We start from the raw sequence: 14,390 nt of genomic DNA on the forward strand, positions 1-14,390 counted from the left end.
TTTCGGATTATCTGCAAATACTTCAGCACCAAAGCTGAGAAGCCACTTTATGTGGACCAATGATGCCCTGATGAGGTCAGTGAGAAAGCTTATTTGTGTAAGTTAACTTTATTCCAAGAATGAATACTGCAGCTAGGTATTAGTCAAACAATATTCCTTTGGGGAAACCGTGTGAGTTAACCCATGTCAGTGAAACATTGTAATGTATGCACCAGTGAATATGCTTACAGGTTTGTAGAGCTGTTGGCCATCAGCCGGTCCAGGCAGCAGGCGATCGAAAGGGTCGTTCAGCCTGACTGCCTGCCTCTCTTCTGTGCGTACATCCGAGCCAGGGTGTCCTTGGAGATGGAGCTCGCCGCGGTGTCCACCGGTGCGCTCGCGGCCTTCCGCGAGAGGTGGGCGCTGGAGGGACTGGAGTGCATCATCACCCCCGGCAACCTAATTTTAATTTGATTTTATATGTTTTAAAGTTTAATTTGTTTTATTGCTGGTTTTAGTGTCCCCCTCCCCTTTTATAGGGGGCCATTGTATAATGTATGTTTTAGTGCCCAAAGGGCCTTGATAAGTGTTGGAGTGTCCCCCAGATTCAGGGGCACTTGATTTAAATGGTTAATTTTGTTTCCAACCAACCAAAGAGTTGTAGAGCTGTTCAGTTGTGTGTGGTTTAGCCAATCATGTGATCTTCACAAGACTCATAAAACCCCAACCAGTTGGGTTCAGGGGATCCATGATGAGGCAGATGGTTGTGAGCCTGGTGGATGAACTGGTAATGTGTCGTGTGATTGTTAAACCTTTGTTAATAAACCAACTAGTTCTTAATAGCAATGTGTTGCTATGAATTCTTAAGCAAAGAACCCATGAAGCAAATACATTACACCTATCTATATGGCTAGTGATTGTGCTGAATGGTCCTTAATTGTACCAAAAAAATTCTCCCTTCAAGCTAATAATATGAATATATTTAACATGACCCTTTGAGTAACGACCAGCTTACGGAACATTTTATTTCCACGGGGATGAATAATTGAGCAGTTTTTTCTTGCAACAGCATTTTGCTGCTCCTTTGAAATTAATAATTGCATAATGAGAAACAATTACAGCTAGGAAAATATAATTACAGTCAGTATATTTTGCTGCAGTCAGTGCAAAACATGATTTCTTTTTCTCCCTTTAAAATTTTCCTCTTCAAAACAGGTCACAGAACATGAGCTGTGCATGCATGTCAGGCTGCAATAGTGGCTATCAGATAATTTCCAACCTTAAGTGCACCTGCCCCACGATTAAGCAGAATTGTATTTCCAGTCAAAGATAACTTCTCAATTCACCAAGGAAATACACATATGGCAGAAATGAGCAGGAGGGAGAGACAGGTAGTATGACTGCATGCTAGCTTGATATGAATGGGTCTGACAGGTTCACTGTACTCTGGCAGGCTTGACAACCAGCACAGAGCTGTAAATCTGCAATCCCCCATGTAAACATTTGATGCTGAAGTATTTGCGGATAATCTGAAAATGCCAAAAAGAAAGATTCATGTAAAAAGATGGTGCATAATCATATGTCAACCTTTACGGTGTGCTGGTGCCCACATTGCCATCGACTGATATGAAAGAGGATGGAAATTGCATTGTCAATCAACTGAAGGTGGTCTGACCAGGATTGTTTAAATTGGTACCATTTTTATGCCCAATGCCTTTTCTTTTTTTGATAAACAGTACTCTTACCCTTTCTCTTCTGGGGTTGTTATTTACCACGTGGAACCTCACTGTCCCCAAAATACCAGGAACTATTGGCCCAGAAATCCCAGTCGGCTGCTTCCCGCGGGCGATCAGCTAAAAAACTTTTTAAAAATGCGCACTTACCTTATCCTGCTGCACCCACGCGAGGTCCAGGTCCTGAGGCCACCACTGACTACACGTCGCAGCGTGTGCACATCAGGACGTGCACAGGACTGGAGTTGCAGTCACATGGTTTTGGGCAGCCAATCAGGTAAAGTATGTTCTCATTCATAATAATGGGAACTCTGTTGGATTTCCTATTATTATGAATGAGAAACAGCCCCCAAAACACACAAAACATTAAGAAAAAATAGAAAAATACACCATATATTTTTATTAATTTAAATTAGTTATTTATGTATTGTAAAAAATTATATATTTTTCCGATTGTTAAAAAAGTTTTTTTAATCATGGTTTAAAATAAACTTACCGCAGTGGGGAGGGTTTTTTTTAACAATAAAATGTGTTTTTATAATTTTATTTTAAAATGTTTTTGTGTATTTTAAAACTCTTACACCTGTAAAAGTAGGCTATGCGTCTGCTTTTATCAGGCGCAAGAGTTTTGAGGACATTTGCTGGGCAAGATATGGGTAAATCCCGCAATCTTGCCCTTGCAAATGTCCTTGCTCCCGAGATATGGAAGATCTGTCAAACTCCAGCTTAACAGATCGGAAAAGCCGGTTTTCAGTGCATGCAAATTGTGCGCTGAAAACCAGCTTTTGCAATGCATTCCCAGATCCGTAGATGCTCAGTACGGACCCGGGAGGCCAGAATTTCTGCCCCATTACCTTTACTGTTGGTAAAAATTGAAGCACTGAGGCACTACAGCCGTCAATGGGATGCCATGGCTCCCAGATCAGGAAGGGATCCACTGAGCTGTCACCACCTACACCATCCCTGCTTATCTTAGATAGCTACCTACACTGGACAAATGGCCCTAACGTTTATCATTACCATAGGCATCAATTAAAAAGGGATTGCTTAAACGGTATTAAGCGCGTCGATTATTTCGAGCATGTTGAAGCAGCTGTTTGTACATTGTGAAAGTGCGATTACCTGCCATTAATTCTTTAATGGCACCACTGCCTTCAGTCACCCCCTCCCTCCACTCACCCCCCGCCCCCCCCCCGCTCCCCGCCCGCCTTGTGGCCTCTAGAACTCCTGTGATCGCTGCTAGAGAAGATAGATACCTTCCATCACAGCCTGCTGAAACTCAAGCTACATTTGCAGTGCCTGTTGTAGTGGTGCAAGTGATCAGAGGTGAAGCTGACCAGACTACAGCATACTTCAGCCCCATTCAGCTTTCTGTAACTGAATAAAGCAGAAAGCTTCCATCTTGCATTGCGCGTCTGGAGCCAGGAATATTTCCCACAAAAATAATAAAAAACAGAGAAGAAAAAGTGAAAGTCACTTACAATGAGTGCAATTTGGTGCCTCTGGTTCTTTGGGGCATATTGTACAACCAGTTCAAAGCCTGCATTTAAGCAAGCACGCAGAGGAATTACGATGAGAACAGCACTAGCATATTTAATTGTTTTATTTCACAGTTTCTGGGAGCAGGAGAGCAGTGGAGAGATGAAAGGTGAAGATTCCCTCTGTGCTTTTTAATTTCAAATTGCATTGACACTGATGTTCCCATTATAAGTGGTGGGAACTGTACCATATTGCAAGGTTGCAACAGCAGTTACAGGACATTGCATGAAAGGGGCCCTAGAAGTCACTTGTGTCTGATGGTGGCAGTTCCTTCTCATTCAGGGGAGCTAATTCGTGTTGAGGTCTCACTAGAGTTGCCAACTCTGGTTGGAAATATTCCTAGAGGTTTCATAGAAACAGAGAAAATAGGAGCAGGAATAGGCCATTCGGTCCTTCGAGTCTGCACTACTATTCAATATGATCATGGCTGATCCTCTATGTTAACATCATATTCCCGCTTTCTCCCCATACACCTTGATGCCTTGTGTGTCTAGAAATCTATCTCTCTCCTTCTTAAAGATATTCAGTGAGTTGGCCTCCACAGCCTTCTGTGGTGAAGAAATTTCTCCTCATCTCGGTCCTAAATTTCCTACCCCATATCCTGAGACTGTGACCCCTTGTTCTAAACTTCCCAGCCAGGGAAAATATCCTCCCCGCATCCAGTCTGTCCAGCCCAGTCAGAATTTTATACGTTTCAATGAGATCCCCTCTCACTCTTCTAAACTCTAGTGAATACAAGCCTAGTTGACCTAATCTCTCCTCATACCACAGTCCTGCTATCCCAGGAATCAGTCTAGTGAACCTTCGCTGCACTCCCTATATGGCAAGCATATCCTTTCTTAGGTAAGGAGACTAAAACTGCACACAATACTGCAGGTGTGGTCTCACCAAGGCCCTCTATAAGTGTAGTAAGACATCCTTGCTCCTGTACGCAAATCCTCTTGCAATGAAGGCCAACATTCCATTTGCCTTCCTAACTGCTTGCTGCACCGGCATATTTACTTTTAATGACTGGTGCACAAGGTCCCTTTGTACATTGACATTTCCCAAGCTATTACCATTTAAATAATACTTTGTCTTTATGTTTTTCCTACCAAAGTGAATAACTTCACATTTATCCATATTATACTGCATCTGCCGTGTGTTTGCCCGCATACTCAACCTATCTAAATCACCTTGCAGCGTCTTTGCATCCTCCTCACAACTCAATCCCACTTAATTTTGTGTCATCAGCAAACTTGGAAATATTACATTTGGTTCCCTCACCCAAATCATTTCTATATATATATATATATATATATATTGTGAATAACTGGGGCCCAAGCATTGATCTCTGTGGCACCCCAGTAGTCACTGCCCGCCACCCCGAAAAAGACCCGTTTATTCCTACTCTGTGTTTCCTGTCAGTTAACCAATTTTTTATCGATGCCAGTATATTACCCCAATCCTATGTGGTTAATTTTGCACACTAACCTCTTATGTGGGACTTTATCAAAGATCTTCTGAAAATCCAAATACACTGCATCCACTGGTTCTCCCTTATCTATTCTATCAGTTACATCCTCAAAAAAACTCCAGTAGGTTTGTCAAACATGATTTTCCTTTCATAAATCCATGTTGACTTTGTCTTATCCGTTGATATTTTCTAAGTGTCCCGTTATCACATCCTTTATAATAAACACTAGCATTTTCCCTACGACAGATGCTAGGCTAACCGGTCTGCATTTCCCTGTTTTCTCTCTCCCTCATTTTTTAAATAGTGGGGTTACATTTGCCACTTTCCAATCTGCAGGAACTGTTCCATAATCTATCGAATTTTGGAAGATGACAATCAATGCATCCACTATTTCCATAGCTGCCTCTTTCAGTACTCTGGGATGCAGATCATCAGGCCCTGGGGATTTATTGGCCTTCAGTCCCTTTAGTTTCTCCAGCACTATTTTCTTACAAATAATTATTTCCTTTAATTCCTCTTGCTCACTAGACCCTTGGTTCCCTAGCATTTCTGTTTTGTTATTTGTGTCCTCTTGTGTAAAGACAGAACCAAAGTATTTATTTAATTGTTCTGCCATTTCCATGTTCCCCATTATAAATTCTCCCGTTTCTGACTGTAAAGGACCTACATTTGTCTTCACTAATCTTTTTCTTTTTACGTACTTGTAGAAATTTTTGAAGTTGGTTTTTATATTCCTTGCAAGTTTACTCTCATACTCTATTTTTCCTCTCTTAATCAATCTCTTGGTCCTTTTTTGCTGAATTTTCAACTGCTCCCAATCCTCAGGCTTGCTATTTTTTCTGGCAACTTTGTATGACTCCTCTTTGGATATAATACTATCCTTAATTTATTTTGTTAGCTATGGTTGGGCCACATTTCCCTTTGTGTATTTGCGCAGAAAGGAATGTATAAGTATTGCAATTCAGGCATTGTTCCTTAAATGTTAGCCATTGCCTATCCACCGTAATGCCTTTTAATGAATCTTCCCAATCTATCATAGCCAATTCATTTCTCATACCTTCGTAGTTTCCTTTGTTTAGATTTAGGACCCTAGTTTCGGATTGGACTACTTCACTTTCCATCTTAATAAGGAATTCAATCATGTTATGGTCACACTTCCCGAAAGGACCCCGCAAAACAAGACTATTAATTAACCCCTTCTCATTGCACAATACCCAATCTAGGATAGCCTGTTCCCTTGTAGGCTCCTCCTAAAAACCCATCTCATACACACTCCAGGAATTCACAGTATTATTACTAATTTGGTTTGGCCAGTCGATATGTGATTAAAGTCACCTGCGTCACTGTCGTACTCTTGTGATATGCATCTCTAATTTCCTGTTTAATGTCATCCCCTAAACTACCATTACTGTTTGGAGGCCTATAGCCAACCCCCACCAATGTTTTCTGCCCCTTGGTGCTCCTTAGCTCCACCCAGACTGATTTTAGATCTTGATTTTCTGAGCCAATATCCTTTCTCACTATTGTTCTGATTTCATCCTTTACTAACAACACCACCCCACCCCACTTTTCCTTTTTGCCTGTCCTTCCTAAATATCGAAAATCCTTGGATATTCAGTTCCCAACCCTGGTCACCCTGCAACCATGTCTCCATAATTGCAACTATATTGTATCCTTTTACATTTATTTGTGCTGTTAATTCATCTACATTATTCCGAATGCTTCGTGCATTCATAAGAATATAAGAATTAGGAACAGGAGTAGGCCATCTAGCCCTTCGAGCCTGCTCCGCCATTCAATAAGATCATGGCTGATCTTGGCGGTGGACTCAGCTCCACTTACCTGCCCTCTCCCCGTAACTCTTAATTCCCTTATTGGTTAAAAATCTATCTATCTGTGACTTGAATACATTCAATGAGCTAGCCTCACCTGCTTCCTTGGGCAGAGAATTCCACAGATTCACAACCCTCTGGGAGAAGAAATTCCTTCTCAACTCGGTTTTAAATTGGCTCCCCCGTATTTTGAGGCTGTGCCCCCTAGTTCTAGTCTCCCCTACCAGTGGAAACAACCTCTCTGCCTCTATCCTGTCTATCCCTTTCATTATTTTAAATGTTTCTATAAGATCACCCCTCATCCTTCTGAACTCCAACGAGTAAAGACCCAGTCTACTCAATCTATCATCATAAGGTAACCCCCTCATCTCCGGAATCAGCCTAGTGAATCGTCTCTGTATCCCCTCCAAAGCCAGTATATCCTTCCTTAAGTAAGGTGACCAAAACTGCACGCTGTACTCCAGGTGTGACCTTACCAGTACCCTATACAGTTGCAGCAGGACCTCCCTGCTTTTGTACTCCATCCCTCTCGCAATGAAGGCCAACATTCTATTCGCCTTCCTGATTACCTGCTGCACCTGTAAACTAACTTTTTGGGATTCATGCACAAGGACCCCCAGGTCCCTCTGCACCTCAGCATGTTGTAATTTCTCCCCATTCAAATAATATTCCCTTTTACTGTTTATTTTCCCAAGGTGGATGACCTCACACTTTCCGACATTGTATTCCATCTGCCAAACCTTAGCCCATTCGCTTAACCTATCCAAATCTCTTTGCAGCCTCTCTGTGTCCTCTACACAACCTGCTTTTCCACTAATCTTAGTATCATCTGCAAATTTTGTTACACTACACTCTGTCCCCTCTTCCAGGTCTTCTATGTATATTGTAAACAGTTGTGGTCCCAGCACCGATCCCTGTGGCACACCACTAACCACCGATTTCCAACCCGAAAAGGACCCATTTATCCCGACTCTCTGCTTTCTGTTAGCCAGCCAATTCTCGATCCATGCTAATACATTTCCTCTGACTCCGCGTACCTTTATCTTCTGCAGTAACCTTTTGTGTGGCACCTTATCGAATGCCTTTTGGAAATCTAAATACACCACATCCATCGGTACACCTCTATCCACCATGCTCGTTATATCCTCAAAGAATTCCAGTAAATTAGTTAAACATGATTTAGTTAAACATGATACAGTGCTTTTAGATTTGTCTTTTTAACATTATTAGACCTCTTAATATTTTTTTGTACTATAGCCCTATTTGTCTTATCGCTATTTTTTCTCAGCTGGACCCTTTTTGTTAGTGCACTGTTTTATTTGTATATCTCTGTCCCTTCCTGACATAATCTGGTTATCCTTACCACAATCACTTTCCTGCATTGCTTCCTTTTCTTTTCTCTTTAGCATTCTAGATTTCTCTCCATTGGGTCCCTCCTCCACCACCCCCCACCTTATTTAGTTTAAAGCCCTGTCTACCTCCCTAGTTATTCAGTTTGCTAGAACTCTGGTCCCAGCAGAGTTCAGGTGCAGTCCGTCCCCACGGAACAGCTCTCTCTTTCCCGAGTATTGGTGCCAGTGCCCCACGAATCGAAACCCACTTCTCCCACACCAACCCCTGAGCCACGCACTCATCTCCCTGATTATTTTTACCTTATGGAAATTTGCTCATGGCTCATGTAATAATGCAGAGATTATTAACTTTGTGGGCCTGCTTTTCAATTTAGTCCCTAGCTGCTCAACCTCTCTCAGCAGAACCTCTTTCTTAGTCCTACCTATGTCATTGGTAACTACATGTACCACGACAACTGGATCCTCCCCCTCCCACTGGCTGGGTAGGCAACACAGCCTTCGGACACACACTCTCGGCTGCAGAAAACCCTATCTATCCCCCAAACTATACTGTTCCGACTACAACGACCTGCCTCTTTACTCGCCCCACTTGAATGGCTTTCTGCACCACGGTGCCTTGGTCAGTCTGTTCATCCACCCCGCAGTCTGCACACCTGTCCTCAAGGGTTGCAAAAACCTCAAATCTATTGGACAAATGCAGGGACTGAGGCTCCTGCAATACTACCTCCTTGTCCCCTTACCTGTCTCACTCGCAGTCACACCCTCCTGTCCCTGACCCCGTGTCAATTCTAAAGTATTTAATCTAGAGGGTGTGGCTGCCTCCTGGCGCAAAAGGTCCAGGTAACCTTCTCCCTCCCTGATGTCTCTCAATGTCTGCAGTTCAGATTCCATTTCCTCAACTCAGAGCCGAAGTTCGTGGAGCCGCAGACACTTACCGCAGATATAGTCACCCTGGAACAAAACATCCAGAAGCTCCCACATAACAGCAACATATCTCCTGTTCTCCCATTATTTTATTTTATTAATTAGTTTAGTGTTAATCAAAGTATTTACCTTGTATAGTTTATTAAATTAATTCAATAAATAAAGGTTAGTTTTTAGCATTTCGTTATATGCTACATGTTAACTTAAAAGAAAAACCTAGCCCACAATCACTACCAATCACTTACCTGCCTTACCTGTGATGTCACACAGCAGAGTTCTCCTCACCTGGAGCCGTGCAATCTCCTGGGAGAGGCAAAAAAACAGATAAAAACCCAGGCCAATTGGGGAAAAAAATCTGGGAAAATTCCTCTCCGACCCAACCAGGCGATCAAAACTAGTCCAGGAGATCACATTTGCCGTATTAGATGCCTTGAAGTTTCAGGTCTGCTGCGGCTTTTGTCCCCACTCTCGGGCCTCGGTCTGCTCTTGCTCAGGTACGCCGCCGCTCTGCAGAAAAAGTTGAGGAAAAACAAGGCAAAGCAACGCCTCCTGACCCCACTTCACCGTACTCTCCCACTTACCAAACTATCAAGTTTCCCACTCTGTGCTGCTGCACTTCGTGTTAACAGCACTCAGTCCGCTGTTTTTAAACTGCTTGTGGCTCAGATGAGTCACATGACCTCCCGCCTCCAACCACCTCGCTCATTTTTCCCACCTCCAATATTTTTATAACCAAAAAACAAAGGTGTTAAAAAAAGATAATTTAATGCCCCTATGATTTTTCTGCTCGGTTGGTCACAGCAGTTTCCAGGAGATGCATCTTCAATTGCTGGAGATTCCAGAGCAATCTTGGAAGGTTGGCATGTCAAGGTCTCACATCCTCATGGCATTACAATGGTGGCAAGTTGTAATGACGTTAATCCAATGCCGTTTGTAATAAAAGATTTTATACCCTGCTCTCCTGATGCTGTTTATATAGTCACTCCAAATTGGTTCCTCATTAGACAATCACTTACTGTTGCTCTGTTTAAAAGCAGATATGTACTGAAACCTTTTTTTGTGGTAAAAACACTAAGGGAGCAAACTCAGCCTTGTTACATTTACTGACTGCGTAAACAGTTGCAGGTGGAGCAAAGTGTGCAAAGAGCAGTAATAGAGCATTCATCCATGTGATGTGCTTTTCCCTCAACTCCCTGTGTTTGAAAGAATCTCTGGGAATATCCCCAGGGGTTCTCCTGATCGTCCACAGTAACAGCAGCAGAAGATCAGCAGGAATCCCAAATAGATTTCCAGATGATCGGGAAAATCCTCGAGGAAGTTCACAGCGAGCATTTGAAAATACTATCTGCTGTTTGTTGTACAACTAGTTGTACAGTTAGTTACAAAGTTGCATCTTTTCTATCTGTCTTATTCCAGATTATTTCAGATTAATGAAAATTATTTGTATTTTACGTCACTCTCATGGGCGAGTCCCATTCCTTTGAGAGTCTCCATCCCAGTCTAGATCTATACAAGGTTTTTGTAACATGCCCAGGATGATAAAACAGAAAACACGAGCGACTAATATTTGTGAGGTCATGCACTTTGGCAGAAAAAAAATCAAAGAGCAAGTTATTATTTAAATGGAGAAAGACTGCAAAGTGCTGCAGTACAGCGGGACCTGGGGTTACTTGTGCATGAAACACAAATGGTTAGTATGCAGGTACAGCAAGTGATCAGGAAGGCCAATGGAATCTTGGCTTTTATTGCAAAGGGGATGGAATATAAAAGCAAGGAAGTCTTGCTACAGTTATACAGGGTATTGTTGAGGCCACACCTGGAATAATGCATGCAGTTTTGCTTTCCATATTTACGAAAGGATATACTTGCTTTGGAGGCAGTTCAGAGAAGGTTTACTCGGTTGATTCGGAAATGAGAGGATTGACTTATGAGGAAAGGTTGAGTAGGTTGGGCCTCTACTCACTGGAATTCAGAACAATGAGAGTTGATCTTATCGAAATGTATAAGATTATGAGAGGGCTTGACAAGGTGGATGCAGAGAGGATGTTTCCACTGATGGGGGAGACTAGAACTAGAGGGCATAATCTTAGAATAAGGGGCCACCCATTTAAAATTGAGATGAGGAGAAATTTCTTCTCTCAGAGGGTTGTAAATCTGTGGATTTCGCTGCCTCAGAGAGCTGTGGAAGTTGGGACATTGAATAAATTTAAGACAGAAATAGACAGTTTCTTCAACGATAAGGGAATTAGGGATTATGGGGAGCGGGCAGGAAAGTGGACCTGAGTCCATGATTGGATCAGCCATGATCGTATTAAATGGCGGAGCAGGCTCGAGGGGCCGTATGGCCTATTCCTGCTCCTATTTCATATGTTCTTATGTTCTTATGAACTGGCTATCCATTGCCTCCATAGTATCTCTCCAGTCTTCAAAACCTGTACTGCATCACATTGGACCACATTTTAAGTAAATTTACGAAACAATGAACAAGTAGATAACTAAGTAATATCGTACAATTATAGACTTGCAACACAATGGGCTGGAATTTCGTCAAATACTGCTACTAGCAGTTTTTCGGCAGTATTCTGGTGGTAATTGCAGATCGAGTTTTATTAACCGCTGAAATACCGCTATGACTGAAGGTCGCTAGTTTGGTCAAATGTTGACTGGTGGTAGCGGTAGCAGTATTTTTAATCGTGCAAGACTGGTTTTTTTTGGCGGCGAAAAAGAATGGACCTTCTGCGCTTGCGTGATTTTGTCCCCCAATTTTTTTCCCCCCGCAATCTTAGTCAGGGTCAGGGATCGCCCATGCATGCACAGAAGACGATTTTGGTGAGAGAGAGATAGAGAGAGAGAGCAGTTAGTCGGAATTCATCGGGAGAGAGAGGAGATATAAGTACAGGAAATTCAGAGCGATAAAAGCAGTTTACATTAAATAATAGCAGATGAAATAGAGAAATAGAAAGAGAAATAATAATAATAGAGAGAAATAATAATTAGAATAATAAATAACAAGGCTAAAAATGCAGCCAGCAGAACTGGGGAGGCAGAGGGCTCGCAGGTTGAACCTGGATGCCCAAGAGGTAGTGTTGGCAGCAGTGGATGGCAGATGGGGACAATTGTTCAGGGGTTGGCGAGGAAAACCCCCCCAGCTGTAGGCCGAAGAATATGGACTGCCATATCAGAAGAGGTGTCCTCGGTAGATCAGATCCACCGGGGCTCCCAGAAGTGCACGTCCGCGAGAGTAAGTAATATTTTTATTCATACACTCCTTGTTTATTTACAATGTAAATCTTACACATGTTGATGTAGGTAAGCTTAGTTTTACACATTATTTGCCATGAATGATCTTATTAAGATGGCTTTCTGAGATCTTAAAAGATGTTTCTGCACTTCGATGTCTTCCTCATGAACCACGTGCAGCTTAATGGGACATTAAACAGAGGACTGTATTAAATGCACACTCTATGTTATAAGTGCTTTGATGGCTGTCTGTGTGTGCCACAACAACAGAAGGGCAATTCGGTTAAAAAAACATAGAAAATAGGTGCAGGAGTAGGCCATTCGGCCCTTCAAGCCTGCATCGCCATTCAATGAGTTCATGGCTGAACATGCAACTTCAGTACCCATTCCTGTTTTCTCGCCATACCCCTTGATCCCCCTAGTAGTAAGGACTACATCGAACTCCTTTTTGAATATATTTAGTGAATTGGCCTCAACAACTTTCTGTGGTAGAGAATTCCACAGTTTCACCACTCTCTGGGTGAAGAAGTTTCTCCTCATCTCGATCCTAAATGGCTTACCCCTTATCCTTAGACTGTGACCCCTGGTTCTGGACTTCCCCAACATTAATAAGAACATAAGAACATAAGAATTAGGAACAGGAGTAGACTATCTAGCCCCTCGAGCCTGCTCCGCTACCCAACAAGATCACGGCTGATCTGGCCGTGGACTCAGCTCCACTTACCCGCCCGCTCCCCATAACCCTTAATTCCCTTATTGGTTAAAAATCTATCTATCTGTGATTTGAATATATTCAATGAGCTGGCCTCAACTGCTTCCTTGGGCAGAGAATTCCACAGATTCACAACCCTCTGGGAGAAGAAATTCCTTCTCAACTCGGTTTTAAAGTGGCTCCCCTGTATTTTGAGGCTGTGCCCCCTAGTTCTAGTCTCCCTGACCAGTGGAAACAACCTCTCTGCCTCTATCCTGTCTATCCCCTTCATTATTTTAAATGTTTCTATAAGATCACCCCTTATCCTTCTGAACTCCAACGAGTAAGGACCCAGTCTTCTTAATTTATCATCAGAAGGTATGCCCCTCATCTCCGGAGTCAGCCTAGTGAATCGTCTCTGTACCCCTTCCAAAGCTAGTATATCCTTCCTGAAGTAAGGTGACCAAAACTGCACGCAGTACTCCAGGTGCGGCCTTACCAATACCCTGTACAGTTGCAGCAGGACCTCCCTGCTTTTGTACTCCATCCCTCTCGCAATGAAGGCCAACATTCCATTTGCCTTCCTGATTACCTGCTGAACCTGCAAACTAACTTTTTGGGATTCATGCACAAGGACTCCCAGGTCCCTCTGCACTGCAGTATGTTGTAATTTCTCCCCATTCAAATAATATTCCCTTTTACTGTTTTTTTTCCCAAGGTGGATGACCTCACATTTTCCGACACTGTATTCCATCTGCCAAACCTTAGCCCATTCGCTTAACCTATCTAAATCTCTTTGCAGCCTCTCTGTGTCCTCTACACAACCTGCTTTCCCACTAATCTTTGTGACATCTGCAAATTTTGTTACACTACACTCTGTCCCCTCTTCCAGGTCATCTATGTATATTGTAAACAGTTGTGGTCCCAGCACCGATCCCTGTGGCACACCACTAATCACCGATTTCCAACCCGAAAAGGACCCATTTATCCCGACTCTCTGCTTTCTGTTCGCCAGTCAATTCTCTATCCATGCTAATAATTGACCATTGCTATTGTCATTTTTGCAGAATCAGACTGAACAGCGTTAGACAGGTGGTGGTCCACCCAACACGTCACTTCTGACTGACCTGGAGGAACGCGTGGCAGCCCTGATTGGTGCCCATGGAAGATCAACTACCCATGTGGGTGCTGATCCCATGGTTGGAACTGAGGGTAAGTCCTGCTTAATCCCCGGGCTGGGTTGGGGTCATGTCATGTTGTGTATGTGGACTCGAGTTCAGGTAATGTCATGTATGATCTCTTGACGACATATAATGCAGTTGTGTTTGAAGACCAGGCCCTCAAAACTGCCACCAAGCTCATGGTCTACAGCGCTGTAGTAATACCCGCCCTCCTGTATGGCTCAGAGACATGGACCATGTACAGTAGACATCTCAAATCACTGGAGAAATACCACCAACGATATCTCCGCAAGATCGTACAAATCCCCTGTGAGGACAGACGCACCAACATTAGTGTCCTCGTCCAGGCCAACCTCCCCAGCATTGAAGCACTTCCACACTTGACAGCTACGCTGGGTAGGCCACATCGTTCACATACTAGACATGAGACTCCCAAAGCAAGTGCTCTACTCGGAACTCCTTC

General features: G+C 43.0%; 1 long non-coding RNA gene across 1 annotated transcript in view; it reads left to right on the forward strand.

The window, feature by feature from the left end:
* Positions 1-13,951, forward strand: part of LOC139241659 (uncharacterized) — a 237,629-nt gene extending 223,678 nt beyond the window's left edge. Inside the window, exon 3 of the long non-coding RNA XR_011588952.1 lies at positions 13,814-13,951. This is a non-coding gene — a long non-coding RNA (uncharacterized lncRNA). The remainder of the gene's footprint in view (positions 1-13,813) is intronic.
* Positions 13,952-14,390: the final 439 nt, after the last annotated feature.

Source organism: Pristiophorus japonicus, chromosome 1 (assembly GCF_044704955.1).
Source record: "Pristiophorus japonicus isolate sPriJap1 chromosome 1, sPriJap1.hap1, whole genome shotgun sequence".
Classification (NCBI taxonomy): domain Eukaryota; kingdom Metazoa; phylum Chordata; class Chondrichthyes; family Pristiophoridae; genus Pristiophorus; species Pristiophorus japonicus.